The 22,535-nt window shown below is 38.1% G+C and overlaps 1 long non-coding RNA gene across 6 annotated transcripts; it reads right to left on the reverse strand.

Annotated features, from left to right (window-relative positions):
* Positions 1 to 11,110: 11,110 nt before the first annotated feature.
* Positions 11,111 to 22,329, reverse strand: LOC140137871 (uncharacterized). 6 transcript variants are annotated; one of them, XR_011856910.1, is made up of 5 exons: positions 22,260 to 22,329; positions 16,931 to 17,019; positions 12,981 to 13,063; positions 11,682 to 11,780; positions 11,111 to 11,266 (listed from the first exon to the last, which is right to left on the reverse strand). It is a non-coding gene; the product is annotated as an uncharacterized lncRNA (long non-coding RNA). The 6 variants fall into 6 exon arrangements; XR_011856913.1 differs by lacking the exon at positions 22,260 to 22,329 and adding an exon at positions 18,950 to 18,963; XR_011856914.1 differs by lacking the exon at positions 22,260 to 22,329 and adding an exon at positions 18,390 to 18,443.
* Positions 22,330 to 22,535: the final 206 nt, after the last annotated feature.

The following is a 22,535-nucleotide window of genomic DNA, read 5'->3' on the forward strand; positions in this document are numbered from 1 at the left end:
GAATAATGGAGCTATGGCCCGTTCTTTATTAGGCAAAGTTCAGCATTTTCAGCCTGAAATGAGTTAAAATCACCCAAAATACATTTCGGGTCGTTACCATGGCAACGGGTAACATATGAGCGAGCAAAGTGGATTTTTACAATCTACACCCAAAGCCCTTTCGACCAACACCATAAAAAAATTTTGACCTTGGCAAACCATGTATGATAGTTAGGTGGGGTCCCTCTTAATGTTCTTATATTTCATGTTTCTAAATTGGTATCGCATATAGAACATGAGCAATAGGAAAACCTGTATTGTCCGTTAATTTTTCTCCAATTTGTAGAACATATACTAATAATTATAATATCTGATTAATTATGGTGTCAAATGTGTGCGACAATACGTATGCATGACGTTGAAACAATCATGATTAAAAAAAAACACCAATGATTTTAAATACAGTCATCGCCAATGACTCAGTAAATCGTATTTCTTTGATTTATATCGTGAAGCTGATCTTTCACCCCCTGTCGTTAATTACTCTACATAGCGCCCTCCGTTGTTGATTAATCGCCAAATTCCAGCCTCGGAGTTTTGAGACCAGAATCTTGATGCCGATGAAATCAAGGAATAATTACGATGACGTCATCAATTTCTATCGAGGTTTACTGCTAAATACGAATGGGTGTGCAACGGCAAAGATGTTTATCTGCTAATTCTGTCACACGTTGCTATACCAATTTTGCGTTGCTATGTCAGGGCGCCTGACGTCAGCAAGATCTTGCTGATCTGAAAGCTGATCGGCGACGGTACTGCAGTAAAGATGGAGGCAAGGAAGAGAAAATGCAGTAGTCCTGCCAGTGAAAGGTGGGTATAATTCTTTCTTTGGAAGTATTTTGAAAACATTTTTCTTTCGTTACGGAGTAATATTACATCTACGGATGTCTTTTCAAAATTGCAATAGTGGGAATTTTGAAATTACATCGAATTTCGGTAGTATTTGAGAGAGGTAATCGGTCCCTTTCTCAATTCTATGGTGTTAAAACGTCAATGTCACGAATTTGCATCACTCAAATTGCTTGACCTGGGTCATCGGTCATGTCGATCCTTTTATGGTTTGACCCAAATTGTTTCGAATGCACGATCGAGACGGAAAAAATAAGATATTTGAAGGTATTTGGTGACGATAATGCAGCGAATACGAGACAAATAGCTGGTAATAGTTGTGGAAATAATGGATGGCAATTGTGAGCAAATCGCTGCAAAAAGTTCCAGTCCTGGGCTCCAGTTCAATCCATATGAATGTGATCTGTGAATGATACGTGGATATCATGACATGCAATGCATGTACTATGACAAGGCAAACGTCAACGGCCATGACTGTTTTTAATTTACATTCATGACATTGTGTATGATGTGAATGCATGGATGCTGTGCATTTCGACAGTCTCACTGTAAGTCACACCAGCCTGCAGGGTAGGCCCGGATTTTGCAGTACGGTAATCAAACTTGGAAGTCTTGAGTCTTGCATTTGCATGTCATGCAAGTTGTTTAAATTAAAAAGAAAAGTAAGCTTTTATAAGTTTTAAGCATAAAAAACATAACAAAACCGTGTACGTACTATAGCTAAAATAATAGTTTCTCGATTATGAGAGCTCAATAGGCACGCAATGACAATAGAGGCCGTCAGCGTGACGTCATATGCCGCCATCTTGTGGGTACACGCTGCGATGGTCGTTCGATCCCCATGCGTGAGCAGCAAAATCACTGCGTTGATACGCGATAACAGCTGCGTGGCAAGCTGCGCACTGCGCGTAGTGTCCGACGCATGAACACACAGATCATTTGTACCCACAAGATGGCGAAAGGCTGACGGCCTCTATTGCGTCGCCGTACAACGCCTTCCACACACGCTTTGGGTAGCGCTGCATTTCCTGTGCGTGCACAATCGATCGCGCTATCATGTCATTCCACTAAACTTGCAACATTACGCAGTGCACGCAGTACATTCATTCTCTCATGATCGAGAAACTAGCTATAGTACTGAAGTTTGTTCGGCTTATACTACAGTAAAGGCAGAAAAAATATGACACATAACACTGTTACTACTTACGCTAGTTGTGCATTGTGTAATTGCGTGACTAGCGCACGCTATGTGAATTTACGCGAGGCTGAGTTGGGACTTTATTGACGCATGCGCAGTACGTAACAAAAGCCAAATAAATTCCGCCTTGTATAAAAGCCGAACAAACTAAGTTACAGGTAAGTTAGTAATTCTTGGCCAAGCTAGAACGCTATGAAAACATGCGCACATAACGCGGTAGAGAATAAAGCATACACACGCCTTGCATTTTCTGATTGTGTACACGCTTATACTGCACTGGTAGGGATGTTCATAAAATTTTGAAGTTCAATATTTTTAGCTGAAAGTTCTTTCATTTGAAAGAGAATCAAATTACCTAAACAATAAGGGGTCAATCATGTTTCTAGTGCATATACTTTTGAAGTTACAGACAAAAATATGTCACAAAATTGCCCAAAATTTTTGTGTGTGAAGTTGTGACAGCAGGCACATGTACAATGTACACTACTGTATGTGACCCCAGATGACCTCCTATTCTTTACTGTAGGAAATCTGTTTTGGATGGTCATGATTTATGCACAAATTGCTTTTGCGCTTTAAAGAGTGTCGACTTGGTGGAACATAGATTGCACTATGTGATAGTTTATGAATCCAGTATCATGCCAGTACCAAAGTAAGTCAAAGTCACTCAGGTTTTGGTTGTCAAAAATTAATTTTTAGTGATTTTTCCCATTGAGCCCCACAGTAAAGCCATTTTTGGACCGTACAGGCACATTCCACTTCCATATGGACGAATAGCGCCACCAATAGTTTGTGATGTGAGCCTGCCTAGCACTGGGAATTTCAATTGAATGAACACAGCCTGACATAACGTGACGATTTTTTACGTACAATGTGCGATGTATGCCAGCGTGTGTGCGTTATGGGGAAGTGAATCCTACCATGCCAGCGCACTCGTGATTGGTTAGTACCGTATTGTATCCAAGGTCGTGCGCTTGCATTGTTGTTTGAAATATGCGATATACAATTGCGGTTGGGTCACATACAGCTGTTGAAAGCTGTGTTTTCTTTCAATTGAAATCCCATTATACATGTAGTACCCTACATGGATGCAACACGCATGTTCGAGCTTGGCCAAGAATTACTTATTTAGTAGTACGGTACTATGTCTTGTCTATGTAATACCATTTTTCGCCTTGCATGTGTGATGCGGCAGTGACGTCAGTGTGCATTTAATTGGCCGCATCCTCAAATTGCTAGCGTTCACTCACAACGCTGGCGTACTATGTACACAGACGCTAATTACCTTAAAGACGCTAACCCAGAATGCATATGCGCGAGCGAATTTCAGCGAAACAGCTGCCTCAACGTGTTGACGTCAGTGCCACACCAGAGGGAAAGTTTGGCCTATAATTGCATCTCTCATAATTACGATCAACAAGTACGCGAGCTTACTCGCGGTGATTACGCGTGTTTGTTTGCGCGTTAAGAAACAACACGCAAACGCCGGTCAATTGTGTGCAACATTAGAACAATACACATTTTGCGGTCAATTGTGTGAGATATTAATGACCTCGATTTGCGTTCGCGTTTTTACAAATAACTAAATGTGATTGGATAGCACGCATCGCGTTTATTAATGAGGTTATGAAGGTTTACTTTTGAACAACTACGCATTTTGTGGTCAATTGTGAGATATTAATTACCTCGATTTGCATTCCCGTTTTCACAATTAACAAAATATAATTGGATCGCACGCATCGCATTTAGGACATTCATAACCTCATGAATACATGTGATCCAATTATTTGTATTTATTTACCAAAACACGAAATGTGGTTACTAATATTCAACAGTTTCAGACGCTGGCCCTTCCAGTGCTGAGGGAGATGCAACCCACCTCCACCCACCAGAAGCTGTAGGCAGCCATGGTTTTTTACTTGCACCAATGTAATTTTTGAGCACCCGAGGCACTTCTGCACAGCACATTCTCCAAGGACAAGCGTCAGCTTACTTATGGAGTATTCATCTCAAGACTCAAGTTGACCGTTGCGCCGTCAGGTAAATGTTAGTACGCCGAACAAACTGCGAGTGGTGGCCGCTATTTGGATTGCACTCTACCATATTTGCAGATTGTGATTTGCACTTCGAATGTTATTGGTTGTACTGTTTTAGCCTTTTGATTTTTGGAAAGGAAATTGTTTATTTTTGCGAATTTTGAGTAAAATTTTTATTATTTTGTAAAGTGATGTGATGGTTATGAATGAAAGTGATGGTTATGAATGAAGTTAATACGTTAACCGTACGTAGTACATTTTGTAATGTGTTCGGCATTGTGAAAAATCTAACATTTTGATTTGGACTTCTTTTTTTTTCGTTTCCCACCAAATTTCATCCGGATCATGGTCCAAAATACTTTCAGATTATTTTGAAAAAAATAATTGTCACAACTCACAACCTCAACTACTCATATCAAATGGTCCGTCCCTAATTCTGTTCCTGTTGGAATTTTTTTTCGATGTGTATTAATAACCAGACTTAGGATTTGTATATACATTCTATGGTGTTTCTGCGAGTCTGGTCTTTATCACAAAATAGCGTGATTAACGTGTTTCCTTGGCTATTTCTCCACAAAAAAGCATTTTATTCTTGCTAGTTACTAAATATGACATCACAATTATATAGATCCGACCTTTGAGTGCTGGATGATCCCGGGTAGAGATGATTAGCATGGTCGAGGTCCATTTCAGCATTTATATTACATAAGGGACTGTGCAATAATTATGAGCACTGTGGGATGGTAAAAACTTAGAAGCATCTTTTAGCCAGCCAAATCGGGGGGGGGGGGTGGTAAGCAATTTTTTGCAAGCCAAGGGGCAAGCGATTTTGGCACACATTCATTGCAGGCTTTGACATTCATCGGGTGCCTTTTTAATAAAATGAAAACAGTGAAACAAGTAGCAAATGGGAAATTTTCCTGCTCGCTGCTCTAGTCGCCGATCTCGCTATTCGCCGATCATCTCAAAACGAGGTTCTACCCCGGGGAGGCACTCGAATATGAAAGTGCCCACAAGCGTACTATTGGTGTAGAAATTTTCTGAAAAAATGGGGTCATTCGGTGTCGACAATCTCAAAAATGGGGTGATTTTGTATGGGAGCGCCCAAAATTTCAAATCATCGACAATCAAAAATAGCTTTTACCCAGTTTTACAGTACAAAATAGACAAAACTCATTTATTTTGTTCAAAATGTGTGTCGCGCACCGAAATTTAAATTTTGAGGACTACTTGTTAAAGAAAGGGGGTCATTCAGTGTAGGCTACTGAAAAAAAGGGGTCATTGGGTATAGGATTTGTCGGGGTCTTTTTGTGGGCACATGACGTATGTCAATATATGGTAGTGCCCCCGGGGGTTCTACCCGCCGCAAAAAATGCCGCATACTCTTTGCAAAAGCCTTCTTTTTTTTACAGGGCCGCTCCTTGCAAAGAGCGAATATATATTTACACAATGCTATGGTTGAGATCCCAAAATTTGACATGTGCGTGGGGAGGAGGACAATATTTTTGGCAGGCCGAGCAGGAAGCAAATTTTCCCCAGACTTAAATTTCCCCACTCCTGTAAAACTGCACGCTTTATCTACAGATAAATAAGTGTTTTCATTTCTTTTCCTTTTAGGCCCTTCACAATTAATTCTTAGTTTCCTGTTTCATGGTTGAAAACCAGGGATGAGGCTACTTTTAATTATTAATTATTAACTATCTTTTATTTTCTTTATTTTAAAATAAGTGGTCGCAACCTACATCAAGCCATGTTGACAAGGAGCATGTATTTAATTATTTTACTACTATGTTTGATCTTATACATAAGTAATGGTACAATTAGGTTCTATGTTTATTCATCATTATAGATGATATGATCAAAGTCAGAAAGTAGCAAATGGTAGTCATTAAAAGTTATTTTTAAAGAGAAAATCCAAAATATAAATAAAATAATTAAATATTTTGGAATTCTCTACTTTGGACACGGGCGGGAAACAGGAAACTAGGAATCAATTGTAATTGGCCTAATATCATTATTTAAAATTCTTATTCAAGTGGCACAGCTTCTACTGAACACTTCATCTGAAGTGTTTTTGTGTGTTATTTAAGAAACATTTTTTTACGTATATATATATTCTATGGTGTTGATTTGTCAACCATGACATGATTTTTTTTCCTGCACGTTCCAGTGTTATTGTTTCACGTTTAATTAAAAGTACTGCATTTTCATATCATATTATTTTCATTTTCTCGAGAATGGTGTTTGAGGGTCGTACAACCAACATGTTGCATTATTAGTAAGTTATTTCAATACACCACCTGCGAAAGCACCCTAAACAAGGATTTAATCCTTGTCTAAAATGATACCCTAAACAGGTAACACGAGCCTGTTTTCACACCCTAAACAGGGATTTTATTCCCTGCATCAACTTTCATAACCTAAATATCATTTCCGCGTATGAGCAATTGCAATTTTGCTACCGTTTTTACCAATTTTTCTATAATATTTTGTAGTAAACCTTTGACAAGCATCTACTATAATTTATGTGCAGTAAACCTTTGACAAAAGTGTATTTTAAGCGTACATTGCATATTTACTGTGTTGAAATGAGCTTGGCTGCTTAGGCGTTCTGCTGTTGCCGAGTGGAAATTAATCATAGATTAATAAACACACAGATTAATAAACACACAGATTGGAATTTTCCATGCCTGTGCCCTCCAAGCGTACTCGAATTCAGCTGACGCAGGTCCATCGTTCAGACCTGGCAACATCGATCATCTTACACACAGTTTCTTTTGTGTACGCTTGCACTATTTGTGCTATTTGTGTGTTTGCTGACGCAGATAGGCAATATGCCATGATTCCACGGTATGAATGAACTTTGCGCCGTACGCGTTGTGAGCTCTGACTTTGCAACATCACGGTAGTACACACTTGTCAAAGGTTTACTGCAAAATATTATACCGTGATGTTACTAGTACAAAGTCAGAGCTAACAACGTGTGTGGTGCAAAGTTCATTCATAAATTTCCATATGGCAACAGTAGATCACCTCAGCAGCCAATCAGTGTTTCAACACAGTAAATATGTGATGTATGCTTAAAATACGCTCTCATCAAAGGTTTACTGCAAAATATTATAATTTCATAATATTATCATTTTTAAACTTCCCACCTGACATGTTTCAAGAACTTAGATACCGGTATGTTTAAAACCAAATTCAACAACTCTTCCTATACCTTTGTACAGGAACCAACCGTTGTTAAACCGTGATGAACCCACACTTTTACTGAGCGTATGTGTTTCGAGACTACAGCGTTACGCGAGAGCTTAAAATTCGTCATGCCTGGAACCTTTGTCGTATGCCAGCTTACAAGTTGAATTCAGTGTTTTTCAGGTAGCTGCTAAACATTGCCGTTTTTAGTGTAGTTTTATTGCTGATATCATTATCAAAAGAGAAATCATCGAAGTTTTTGTAAGGCTGAGTGGCAATGATTAACTGACATTCCTCGTAAAATAATCGTGAATTATACGATATTTAGCTTCTTTCGTTGTTGAGAATCATGTTTCACGTTGTTCATCACCGTTTAACAACTGCGTCCGGCAGCGTCTGCGTGGTTTACTTAGCTCGGGCAGCTAAAGCTGCCCTCGCTAAAAAAACCACGCATGACGACGCGTCGCATCGTTGTTAAGTGATGAACAACGGTGAAACATGATTGAATCCCTAAATGTTTTACTTTAAAATGAAATTTCCAACATGACAAAAAAATCACAAACAAGAAATACCTTCACTGGATCAAACTCTTTTTATTACAGACCATTTGCTACATTTTGTATTGGATAACTGAGCCTAGGAAATAAAAACTGATTAGTAATGCACATTTTGCGTATCTCGACTCTTAATCATGTTGCGCATAACTGGGAAACATAAAATTGTATTGTCCTAGTTCCTAGTTCTAGGATCTTTTCTTGTTTAAAGCAATTACTGATCAGTTGTAAGTGAATAATACCTAAATTGCTTTAATATTACACTTTCAGATTTAAAATTTAACAATTTTATGATTTAAATGCATGCTGTTTTGATAGATCTTATTTTTGCATTATTGTACATTTGTACAACTTCACCAAGAATTTGTATTTTCTAATATGAATGTTTTGTTAACTCTTTGTTTAATATCAGCCGCCCTCGAAATAAGCCGTATCGTAATTTGCACCTCAGAAATTGCATATCATGATATAACTTGCAAAACAGATTACATAAGTAAGTAATAAACTATGGTGGTTTAATACTTAATATTGGATGAATGGCACTCCAACTTGAAAGTTGAGGTACAACATGAGAAATCCTTATTTCGAGCACTGGTTATTGATATATTCACTTCTATTCTAATATTATTAACAAGATTTGAAACTTCCTTTGTGTTCAATTCATATTGTTTAATTCATATAGTTGGCGAAGGGTCTTGTGCGACCACCTGATGAGCTATATAGTAGTTTTGACTTCCATCATGATGTCAAAGGACCACACATAGACTTGCCCCTAACCCACTAATAGGTCCGAAACTGCTCGAGCATTGAAGCAAGTATTATGAAATTACTAAAATGAACACAAAGCTTTACAATCTTAAGCTACAAAACATATCTACAATTTTGGAAGGTTCTATCTTATTTAGTCTAAGATACTAACTTGAGTTTTGGTTACATAAACCAAAGCATGCCACTATATTTGCCTGGAGCTAAATAATAGTTGTTTAATACTTGACAATGCTTGAGTAGTCGTGGTCACTAATAATACCAAATTGGAAATGAAGGAGATGGGAGAATGTCCACAAGCAATAAACGATATGGCAGAATAAAAAGCACATTATGATATATTAGACCTGCACAATATGCCTGACAATTTCCCAGTCTGTTTCACTTTCAAGCTGGTGACCTTTCAACTTCCATGACATCTAGGGGTAGAATTTTGGCAGTCACTACATGAACCCTATTGAGTTTTTGGAACAGATCTCTCAGAAGAATCTCTCTGGGTTCTCGGAGTAATCAACAAAATTCTGACCCTTGATTTTGTTTCAAAACATTTGAATCCCTATAGGAAGAGGCCATGGCATTTTTAATTGGTCTTTACAATCAGCGTTTTTCTATTGAACTTACGGTATAATAAAGAATCATTCTGGTTAGAGATTAAACCGGAATATTCCTGTTCACCGTGATTTTCTACTGCGCTAAACACCGCATGCCGCTGAATACGGAAGCTGTGCATGGTTTTCTATTGACGAAAGCCGGCTTTCATCTCCGGAAAAAATCCTAGTTTATTAGTATAAATACCGCTAAAATAGCAGAGAAAATTTGCCAAATACGGAGGACACCATTTTCTACTGGTAATCTTTAATCCCCAAACCGGATAAAAGCCGACATTCCAATAGAAAAATGCTGAATGAGTCATAAAGTTATTAATCATTACATGGACATGCCCTTAAAATCTTTTACCCCAAATAGCCAGTATCGGGGAAATAAATTTTCTTTCCGATCGACCTGATCTTATTTTCAAATACCACTGTCAGCAGGGTAGACAAGGGCAAGGGTTATTATACACATGTCTTGGTTGGAGCTCTGGTTGGAGCCCTGTCCTGTTATGTGAAAATAAGATCAGGAAAAAAAATTTATTATCCCGATACTGGCTATTCGGGGTATAAGTTTTAAGAACATGTCCTCGTAATATGATATTGTTGTTGTTTTTCATCCACCTTCATACCGTAAAAACTTAGAGCGCTTATGAAACATGCTAACATGAAGAGCCTCATCCACAAAAGTGTAAAGGGTTTTGAGCAATTCATCGATTCACATAGTTTAATACGAACAAGTAAACCTGCAAATGTGTGTCTCAACCCCATTAGCTCAGTTGGTAAAATGCAGGACTGACTTTCGTACAATTTCATGTTTTCAAAAGTGCTCGATATAGTAAGCACATCTGCTAATTATTGAGTTTTTACGGTACTGGTTTCTGCAAAGTGAATTCGTTAAAAAATATATCATTGAAACAGCATACTACTCCTCATTCAAGAAAAGTACAGAACAATTTTTTTAATTAAAAAAATATTATCCTGAAAATTATCCATGAAACATAGCTAAATCCTAATCCTTTAGTTAGTCCTAACCGCAATGAAAGTAAAATTTTAATATTTGGTCAATATTGGGAAACAAGGACCAAAAACATGCATTTTTGGGCGTTTTTCAAACATTTTCTTATTCTGTGTCGACAATCAAGCCCAAAGACTTGGCTAAAGGCTAATTTCAAGTTATGTATTGATTCTAATTTTGGAAAACACATTTTCAATCTTTTTCGTAACCAATTAGCAAAAATAACATATAAGGACAAAAAAAAAAATTTCCGGAAAAATTCAGCGAAAATCAGATTTTTTTCCCTTCAAAATACCATAAAAATACGAAGTCAGGAATAAAAAAAAAAATCGCATTTCGCATTTGTTTTCAAACCACTCGTGAGCAGACAAACCTTTATTTTTTAATGGCCTAATATTAAAATTAAGAGCTAACTCTTACCCTACACTCAAGATTTTGTATGCTTAGACTTGTGCCAAGACTTACAATTTTGTGACAACAATAATTGTAAGAAAACATGCAAAATTGCATGTTTTGGGACAAATTGCAAAAATATTAAACTTTGACTTATATTGCCAGTTAGGACTAGCTAAAGGATTAGGATTTAGCTATGTTACATTTGGCAAAACTGGATAATATTTTTTTTAATCCGAAAAAATTAGTTCTGTATTTTTCTGGAATGGGGAATAGAGAGTAATCGTACAGCAACATATATGAGGTTCTACATTATATAAATTTACTGTTTACATAATTTGTGACCAGTACATGTAATTCTTTTCAAACAAAATTTGTGTGCAGTGTACAAATTATTTTGATTTATATAATCATATAATTATCCATTACTATGTTCATTGTCTGATTAATATGATTCTTTTGTTTTGCTTTCTCAGGGCGAAGTGACCAGCAACATATTTTCTACAACCCTGCCTTTCATTGCAATAGCTGGAGGTTGCAAAAGATAAACAACATCTTCCACTTGATGGCTTTAGAGATACTTTCTCCATAAATCTGACCTGGACTGTGTCATCTGTCCTTTTCACAACCTGTATACAGATACAGAAAAATGAGAATATCACCACTTTAGAAACTTACAAATGTGACAATAAGCCATTACTATTACATTTACATTAATACATTCAGCAATTATTTAGTGCTCATCTTGATATGGTGAAATAAGGCTCTGAAGGTCACTGCCCTGATGATCAACCAATGAAGAACTTCTCTTGTGTACATGCCAGGTGTACGTACATGACATGATACTGTGGTATTTGGGTTTTTGTCAAAATATAACTGCAGTCAAAGCATGATGTTATTTCTTTTTAATTACAATATAGATACATATCATTTAATACATCAATTTCTTGGTGGCATTAAACATATCACAGTTTAACATTATAGTGATATTTTGTTAAAATTTACTAAGAGACATTTAAGAATCATGATAGTCATTATACTCACACAAGCTATGTATTAGATAATTGTTGTTGTGACATTGCCTCTCTGACCCAGCTGGGCACCTTCACAGTAACAAAATCACCAGTAGAACAAAGTGCAGCACTACCTATCAAAAAAAAGTGGACTATTTTGATGAAAGGAATTTCTTCTTGAGATATGTTCAATAAAGAGTACATTGCATTGCAGTCAGTTAATTTGAGATTAAAGAGATTCAGTACACATAGTTGGCAGTGGTGATACAACCCACCCTTTTTTTATTTCAAACCCACCCTTTTTATTTTATACCCTTTATACCAAAACTCCGAAACCCACCCTTTCTATGCGTGGTTACTTAACTGGTTATGGTGGTCCAGGAGGTGCAGATTGCATCCAAAGAGAACAGAATGGGATTTCAATGTGTTTTTTGTTTCATTTAAGTGTCATTCAATTGGAAATTGCAGTAAGCTTTGAGATTGCAATTGTTGATTTCTAAACCCACCCTTTTTATCAGTGACCACGCTTTATATTTGGACACGCATTTTAACCAGAATTTTTTCAAACCCACCCTTTAATAAGCATTTTGTGGACCCTTCAAACCCACCCTTTCTAAAGCGTGTGTTACCAACAGTGGTACATATTACTCTTTCACTTCAGATTTACCTGTAATCAAATGATTTTGTTTTTAGCACTGTTTGTGATATCCATATTATAGCTTGTTTTCAATGCTAAGGCCAAAAAAGAAATGCGGAAATACCTTCTTTTTTTTTTCCTAAGTGTATTATAATTTTGCAAATATTGTACATGAGCAGGGTATTAAAAATTGGGACAGCGGTCCGAGATAGGTCATCCGAAGATATCAGTAGTGAACACTACACATAGTAATATTCATGTGAAACATTTTTTTTGCAATTTTGTGAAACACTTTTGTTTATTTTCCAAGCCAATTTTACAAGTTGACCTCAAATAACCTTTGACCCCAATATGTGACCTTGAATGCCCCATTACATGAAAGCTCCCATAATACAGCTTTGGTTCAAGCTTGATTGCAATTGGATGTGAACTGTTCCTGTGATACCAGATTTTCAGCATATTTAAAAGTTGATGTCAAATGACCTTTGACCTCAGTGTATCAGTAAGCTGCTACTCAAGTTTCTCCCCTTCAGGTCTGCCTTTGTTTTCAAGCCAACCTTACGTAAAAGGCTGCCATTTTTGATGGTGACTGTGTGTTGGCTAGATCTAGTACCATTTCAGCATACTGTTCGGACTACATTTTGAGGAAAAAGTCACCAGACTTTTGTGATAAATTTGAATATTATAATTTACCTACCTTCTTTGGCATAAAAGAATACATTTGCATTCGCTGCCAGCTGTCTAGCCTGAAGTAGTATTCACATTCAATGTAATTTCTGTAGACAGAAAAAGTAAAAAACACATTAATATATATGTTATTAAGTATTGACCACAATTACCAATCCACCCAATCTTGTGTGATTTAATGGTGCTTGTCAGCATGCTTACCACATACACACATAAACAGTACTTGAATCACTAGTCTTGCCTGCGCTTTCGCCACCATTGGCTTCACAGATATTTGAAAATCTTTCATAAAGTCTCTATCAGTGCATTATTTCAGCTTTGGAGCACAATATCATCAATTATAAGCTACAAAAATTGGATCTATTACCCCACTAACCTTACACCACCACCCACTATTACCACCCTGACAACCCTACCCCACTATACCTGTACCTGCCACCCACTATTACCCCACTAACCTTACACCACCACCCACTATTACCACCCAGACAATCCTACCCCACCACCACCACCCAGACAACCCTACCCACCACCCTAACCTGCAACCCACTATTACCCCACTAACCTTGCACCACCACCCACCATTACCATGCGGCGATTTTGGGGGGGCTTTAAGCGCCAGCCCCCAGGGTCAAAGAAGAAGGCGGCAAAAACGAAGGGCGGCGGAAGAAGAATGGGCAGGCAAAAACGAAGGGGCGACAAAAACGAATTAGCAAAGAAAAAGGGCGTACAAAATTGAAAAAGCATAAAATTTTTGAAAAATGTTGCTTTCAGGCGCTTAGCGCCTGAAATCCTTTTTTTTTTTTTCTTTCTCTTCACTTTTTCAAACGACCGTGAAAAAATTTGGGTCAACCTTTTCGGGCTGTTAAGGAAGGGGCGGCAAAATTATTTCTTCTTCAGCCCCCCGGGTTGGGGCGGCCACGGCACGCCACTGATTACCACCCAGACAACCCTACCCCACCACCCTAACCTGCCACCCATGATTACCCCAAGTAACCTTGCACTATACCACCCACTATTACCACCCAAATAACCCTACCCCACCACCCTAACCTGCCACCCACTATTACTCCACTTAAACTTGCACCACCACTCACTATTACCACCCAGACAACCCAACCCACCCCTAACCTGCCACCCACTATTACCCCCAAGTAACCTTGCACTACCACCCACTATTACCACCCAAACAACCCTACCCACCACCCTAACCTGCCACCCACTATTACCCCATTAACCTTGCACCACCACTCACTATTATCACCAGACAACCCACCACACCACCCTAACCTGCAACCCACTATTACCTCACTAACCTTACACCACCACCACCCACTATTCTTAGTCAGTGGTGGTCTAGTTCAGAGACACATTTCTGATTGGACAATCGCATGATTTCGGGTGCCGTCTATCAGGCCGTAGACGACCCCACGTCATTATGCGCCTTGATAATGCGTAACACGCGTGTAGTGGTGCGCGTATGTATCGCGCTGGATGCGTAGACTAGTGCGGAATACGCTAACGCCGCTAGCAGTACGCGCAACAGAATACGTGAAGTTGTAAACAAGTTTCGTTCATTTTATAATGAGGGGAGTTTTATGACGGCAACTTAGTTTTTGCTTTAAAAAAATTGTTTCCAGTTATTAAAATAATATTTAACCGACTAAGAATGAGAATAAGCGATAGAATTTTTATTTTGCCTATCCTCTACCTTTGATAGGCGACAGGCAGGTCCAATATTTTTATCGTAGTGGATACGGCTGCGCCGCATCCACTACTCAAAATATTGGACCTGCCTGTCGCCTATCACACGGTAGAGGATAGGCATAATAAAACTTCCTATCGTTTATTCTCTAATTACCACCTAGACAACCCTACCCCACCACCTAACCTGCCACCCACTATTACCCCACTAACCTTACACCACCACCCAGACAACCCGCCACCAACTTACCAACTTAAGTTGATAGGTGTCACAAATTGTTTGGTTGAGTCATGTGTTGGCTTTGACTTTGTTTCTCGATCTGTTCTGACTAGAATGTCAAGTATGGACTACATGTAGGGGGAAATATAACCACCATCCACTATGACCCCACCAACTATAATTACAATACCACCCACTATGACTCCACCACCCACTATTACCCCACTAACCTTACATCACCACCCACTATTACCACCCAGACAACCCTACCCCACCACCCTAACATGCCACCAACTTACCCTGACAAGGCAACAACCCTACTCCATCACCACCCTTACCCCCGCCACCCACTATTATATAACCACATTACCATCTACTATTACCTCAGCACCTGAGACAAAAAAACCAACAGGGATCGGAATTCACCATGTGCAATGAGCCAGGTCTGTTACGGATTTATGTGCATGCATGCTCAGATCAAGCAACCCAATTATCTGCTTCAATAACTAATTGTACCTAATGTGCATGAGCAGTCCAATTAGACTGGCGCGACATTTAAAATGACCTCGCTTGGATCAAAACAAACTTGACAGGATGAACGATGTGTATGTGAATTGGGAACAAACTTGTGCTTCAAACTACATATTATTGAGACTTACATCATGATTTGTAACCATTGCAATGCATTAAGGGGTACTACACCCCTGACCAAATTTGTGCTTATTTTTGCATTTTTATCAAAAATTATAGCACATTGGTGACAGGTAAGATATGTATATTAAAGGGGCAAAGACTACAACTACTACATTAAAAATTCAGGAACTCAGGGCAAGTAGTTATTGATTTATTGATCAAATATTGGTTTTCCCTCATTTTTGACTGTAACTCCACAACTGTTGTCTGTGTTGGAATAAAATTTCCGGTGCAGTAGTTGTAGTCCTTGCCCCTATAATATACATATCTTACTTGTCACCAATGCGCTATAATTTTGAGAAAATGCAATAATAGGCACAAAATTTGGCAGGGTGTAGTACCCCTTAAAGAAATAATACACCATCATCACCATGTCATGGGCAACTTAAAAATATTAATATGTAGTTTGAAGCACAAGTTTGTTTTAGACGATCGTTGTTAATCTGTAACGAACAACGGTGAAACATGATTGAATCCTAAATCACCACCTTATCCTACCCCATTACCCCACCACCCTCACTATTTCCCCACCATGTACCTTACCCCTCTTCACTTTACTCTGTACATTCTTTGGTCCTCTGTTATTTCGAAAACCCAGTCACATCATCGCATGTGAATATTTCTCTCTGACTCTTGGAATGAATTTTAGTAACTTGGCAAGCATAAATAAAATTTCCACAAAATTCTTCTTCTCCATACCTACCAACCAAGCATTAAAGACATTGTTTAATACATAGTGGCAGCTCTACGGGAGGGAAGTGGGGGCATTTTCTTTCCCCCAGTTTTGAGGCAAAAAACCCCAATTACATAAATTTCTGTCGATTCCCTCCCCCCCCCCGAAATTCACTTTGCACCCCAATGCCCCCCCCCTGAAAAAATTTCCTGGTGCCGCCACTGTTAATACTGTGTATTTCCCGACAAATACAGAGCAGAATATGTAGAGATTTTAACCGCATGTTAGCTAAGCTCAACTAATGGTTTGATTTAGTTTACACAATGCATTTCACATTAAGTTAATTTTTAATTGTAAATATATTGAACGGGTTTTGGAACCTAAAATTTGCTTACCGTTGACCCTTAATTTTGGATTTACTGTAAGGGTCCATTTGGATCCTTTAATCTTTGACATTTTATGCTACCCCTGGCTGGCAATGGTTTGTCTAGATAGCATTTCCAAAAATACTTTAAATTCCCTAAAAAACATGGAAAAAAGTGAGTCCTGGTAAGCTCAGAGTAAATCCTGGTTCTAGCTAACATTTGGTGAACTAGGTCCATGACTCACTTTTTCTCCAAAACTGAGTTCTGGATGAAAAGCAGTTAATTTCACCCTTGACTTTACCTTTTGTTTTAGTTCCTCTGCACAATTTCTCTCTGTCTCTGTATAATGTTTGTCAACTTTCTTCAATTGACTGAGCAAGTCATGAAGATCTGAAATAATAAGAACATGGGCAATGTGATTATTAACTGCATAAAAGTTAACTTTTTACTTTGGGAGTATATGAGGTGAGGACCAGACATATCATTTTGTGGCATGATGTCCTACATATACGGTACCCAGGCCAGTGCAATGTAGGTGATGCGATCAAGCAAAATCAGTCGGAACATTTCCTAAGATATGAGCAATTAAGGAGTTTCCAAAACAAAAAAAAAAAAAGGAAATATTTTCTTTGTTTAGCTATATCTCAAAATCAATATTTCCGAGGTTCCGCTGATTTTGCTTGATCGCATCACATAATGTTGTTTAAAATTTGAAACACAAAATAGTAAATCAGTACAATAATGCACCATATTGCTCTCAAAGGTGCTAGATAGGATGTGTGATGATATGATGGTATCAGTGAGAGACAATAACTATAAATCTCTTGTTTTTGAGACAAAATGTTTCTTTTTGCTATGTGACCGTACACCACAAATGGGCTGTTACGGCAATTTCACTTTGTGAGATAATGGATAAGCATTTTTTGCTCAAAATAAGCTTTACACTGATATATTAAGGGTGCACACAGCACACCAGTAAATAGCCTCCATTGACTTTCTGTACAAACATGGTCCCGGAAAACATCATTTTCTTGACTTCAGAGCGACTCAGCTCTTCAAAACTTACACTTTCTGCAAGTTGAAGGTCAGCTGAAGACATCTAGTCCAGAGAAAACATACGACGTCCATCGGGTTTTTTTCAGAAAATTGATGACTAGATCACCCTATAGCTTATGGCGACTCACAAATAGCTTGCTGTCTCTGAAATGTACATTTTAGGAGATTCCTATTTACTGGTCACTGGCGTGCACTCTAAAGAATTTTTATGTTTACATGTTAATATAATATATCATAAATTTGGATACTGGTAAACATAAACATAATTAGACAGGTTTGATTCAATTTTGAGGGGTTTTACTATGCAAATTTATAAGCTAATTTACATGGTATCATATTTAGCCTTTTTGCTATCTACTACTGATAGCAATGACAAAATTACACACTTAAATAGCTTGATACAATGTAACATTTTTACATTTTATTGTTCATTTGCAAATGTTTTTATACACTGAATGATAGAAAAATTGTATTAAAATATTGCTTGAATTCAAAAACAAATGCCTGAATCTATTTTCTGTGTACTTTTTGTTTATTTGTATAGAGTGGAGGTCCAAGCCAATGAAGGGACTTGGGCATGTATTGCATACATACCGTATTTCAGTCAAATAGTCGCCCCCTCAAATAAACGCCCCACCACTTTTTTCAACCAAGATGTTTCAAAAATGCCGATATTTCCATGCTATCTTGTGTAGTAAGCTTACCAAGTTGCTCACATGGTCGATAATAGTGTCACTTTTTGGCGAAAATCTGGATTGAAACCGGAAGTGAACCAGAAGTCAGTGTTTCTAGTTCATAGTTCGTCATTTTAGCGAGAGTTTTTAGTTTACCTAATGATTTTAACATGAATTATCGTTCTAAAATTGATCTTGAATAAACGCCCCCCTTTGGGAAAATGTAACGCCCCGGGGGCATTTACTTGACCAAATACGCTACTTTGAGTTCAAAACTTCAAAACAAGGTATATTGTACACCTACTATCTCCCCAATATACATTGCTTGTGAAATTAGGCCGACATTGAGAGGGGGATTTTAAATTGTGTTAGTGAAGCACTTGAAGCATAACTAAAGAGCATTTTATAGGCCTACATGCATGTATAATTATGAGAGTTGCAAACTATTACATCATCTCTCAAATTGTTACTGGATGCAGTGTAGTTGGCTGCAAGTGCTTCACATAGCCACTGGCACTGGCATATGGCAGTTCACACTCTCTCTTTCTTTTGAAAGCCATGTAAGAGGCTCTGTGACTGTGTGCACTCACCGAGACACTGTCCCTCCAATTGTCAAATGGACTCTGCCATAACCACATACATTGGTGCACCCATTCCACTTCCAGCAACTTTTTCTGAAGGCATTCTTGTTTCCAATTTGCCGCTCAATTCTCTGTTGCAGATTCTCAAAGAAGAGTGCAGGGTTGATTTCCTTGGCCATGTCAATATCTCTATGTGCAAACAAACATTAAAACAAACAAATTGATAAAATAGAGGGAAAATTGGTGTTTGTGACCTATATTTTGAAGAAAAAATTCTGACTCCAAGGGGAAACCCTTCTTGGGCACCCCTCATGGTGCCTCACCAAATATTTTTCAATTTTCACCCCACCCCATTTTGACAATCATCCTAACGCGATCTTAATTAAATCCTGTGTCTTAAGCTGCCGCTGCGTTAGTAAAATCATGCTGCGTTGTCCTCTTTGAAAATCAAGAAATTCATTTTTTTATCTCTTTTTATTTTATTTTTTTACAAAAGGAGAAAATAAAACTCAAAATTTGTATTTGATTTCAAGTTTTTGATTTTTTCGCAAACTTTGGACGCACATATAATAAAAGAGAAGAATAATATTTTGTAGCAGTGACTACTATCACTACAGTGACGTATAATTACCAAGGTAGAACCGATTTGCAATTGCCATTAGAACTTGACCTGTTAACTTTTTTTGCCACTTTAATACATCATTATTTCCATAGTAGAGGCGCAATATTTATATTTTTGTGATCCTTACAATTGAATAGAATAGGTTCCCTGATTTGGCAATTCCAATATGCCTTATGAAAGCTAGATTTTTACACATCTTCAATTTTCAGGAATTCACAGCTAGCAGCTAGAAATGTAAACAAATAAGTTTCCTGCAGAGAGAATAATTGAGAGTAAATATATTTTTTTTTTCTTTTTTTTTTTGGGACAAGTTTCAACTTCATATCAAAACATTTGTTTACCAAATTTTTATTTTAAACTTAAAATATAAATTCTATGGTGTTGCTATAGAATAATGAGTAGGGATTTCAATTTAGGCACATTTTCAATGAATCTACCAGCAATAAATATTAATCGGAGGGTGGTTAAAATAATTAACGTAAAAATAAAAAACAATACATCTGGCATAAATAATTTAAAAGCGTAAAGCAGGCTCTTGTTTGCACATGCATGTCAAGAAGCCAGTGTGGTCTTGTTAATCAAGCTATACTTTAAAGACACGCTAAATTGAAAATACATGGCCTAATGCAATATGTGGAAACAACAGCCAAGATTTTGTTTTTGTTAATGGATTTATATGAACAGTAATATTAATGTGGCGACTCAGTGAATATTAATATACATCCACGGCTTAAAATGCGGCCAAGTGATAGGATTCCCCACCCCATATTAAAATGTGGGCATCCTTAACTAGCAAACCACAGCCATGTTCACATCCCATTTTACTGGTTGGAAAATCCCGGGTGAGTTACAACATAATCCCGGCCCTCGCCTGCAAAGTCCCAGCCCAATTTCTTGCCTGTGAATACGAGCTGATCATAGGACCAATACGAGGAAAATCATGATGGTACGGTAACGGTACCAAACTAAAAACTATCCATTTTGGCCCCAGTGGGGTACAGTGTCATTACCCCGCTACAAATAGTACATATGCCCCATTCCACCATCTTTGTCTGCGCCTGTACCACACACGCATGATACGGTCTTGGAATAATTTGCTAAGAACTGTTACCTTTTAACTTAAATCTTTTTTGCATCTTCAGGCATGCACGTATTTTGGGGGTGCCAGCCCCCCGGGGCAAAAGCAGGGGGCAGCCAAAATGAAGGGGCGGCGGAAGAAGAAGGCGGCAAAAACAAGGGTGGCAAAAACGAAGGGGGTGGCAAAACGAATTAGGAAAGAAAAAAGGGCGCCAAAAATTGAAAAAGCATAAAAAATTGTGAAAAAAGGTTGCTTTTGGGACGCTAGCGCCTAAAATCCTTTTTTTTTTTGGTTTTTTTGCTCTTCACTTTTTCAAACGACCGTGAAAAAATTAACAACCTTTTCGGGCTGTTAAGGAAGGGACGGCAAAATTTTTTCTTCTTCAGCCCCCCGGGGTTGGGGCGGCCACGGTACGCCACTGTCAGTGGCAGGCAATTGTATAATTGGTAACAAATGGGAAGGACATTTTCAAAATACTCTTAAAATCTTTTGCACTGGCAGATTTGACTCTCTTCACAATGTAATTAGGAAGTCAGTTTCCCATGATTCATATATCATTTCATCATCACATGCACACCTCAATCGACCAAAAGAAGCTGTATGCCATAGCATAGCATCACATGGAACAGGCATGACCTACAAGTAAATAAAGTAATTCTTGGCCAAGCTCGAGCGTACATGTAATGCGTACCTGTTGCCATGATGTAGCTTATTAAGCGTGTACACAACAACTGAGGTAAAGCAAAGAAAATTGGAATTTACTACCAGCCCCGACGGCGATGTCGTCAATGCATGTCACTCCATAACATGATAAAAGAAAAGATTTTTCAAGGAAACCTACATTTATGTTGTCTATACCTACTTCACTTGACCCAAAATGATTTTTTTTATGAGACAATCGCACATGGAATTTTAGAGGGATTGTGAATAATAGTTCCACAGAGAAAAGCTGCACTCTCGATCATGAGACTATGCCGTGTCGTTATTTAATTGATGCATTAAATGTTGGCTGAATTTTTTGATGAAAGTCAATCTTTTGACAAGATGTAACTTTGCTATGGAAAGTGCTATGACAAAACGGTTTTCAGTTTTGGTTTTCTTTACTCAAGGCCCGAAGGGCTTTAATTTGATATATAAAATGATGCGGTTTGATGGCAAATTTGAATTCACCTTTCATATACATCATTACCATGATTACATGGGCAGTGGCACGGCCTGGTCATGTGGTGATGTCGTCACATTTGTTGACAAAATTAATATACCAGCATGCGCGCCAGGCCAGGCAGGGGAGTCCAAACCACAAATGTGCCAGTAAAATCCGCAAGCATTAACCTCAAAATTAATACAGCACAGTTCTCAATGCACACCATGCATCATGCATGACACACGCACATTGAATCCATTGAACATGACTGAATGTGAAGTACTGTTATTCATGAAGTAACATGGATATGGCATGTATGGTAAGCTTACCATCCAATGCATTGATCATGACTTGTGCGCCGAAAAGCCCTCAAAATCAACTTTATCGATGCCCAAATTTCATGCAAATTACATCTGCACCCTCTTAAGATTTTACTAAAATAATAATAATATTGAATAAAACCGACAGTACTCACCAATTTTGTTTTCCCGGTGATTAGCACAGCGCTGACATATCACATGTGCCGTGTTTTCTGTTTACATCCCTCGATGACCACTCGATGACCTTGAAATTTGCGTTTTTTCATAATGACGCGCGCAGAAAAAGGTCATGGAACGTGACAAAACTGTCAGAAAATGAACCGATAAAGTTATGTATTTCACGTAATATGATTGGTCAAAGTGGGTCACGTGATAACGTGTTGCATACCCCTTCGTATTATAGTATGGTAAGTAAGATGCTGCTGACGTCA

The sequence above is a fragment of the Amphiura filiformis genome, chromosome 17, assembly GCF_039555335.1.
Source record: "Amphiura filiformis chromosome 17, Afil_fr2py, whole genome shotgun sequence".
Taxonomy (NCBI): Eukaryota; Metazoa; Echinodermata; class Ophiuroidea; order Amphilepidida; family Amphiuridae; genus Amphiura; species Amphiura filiformis.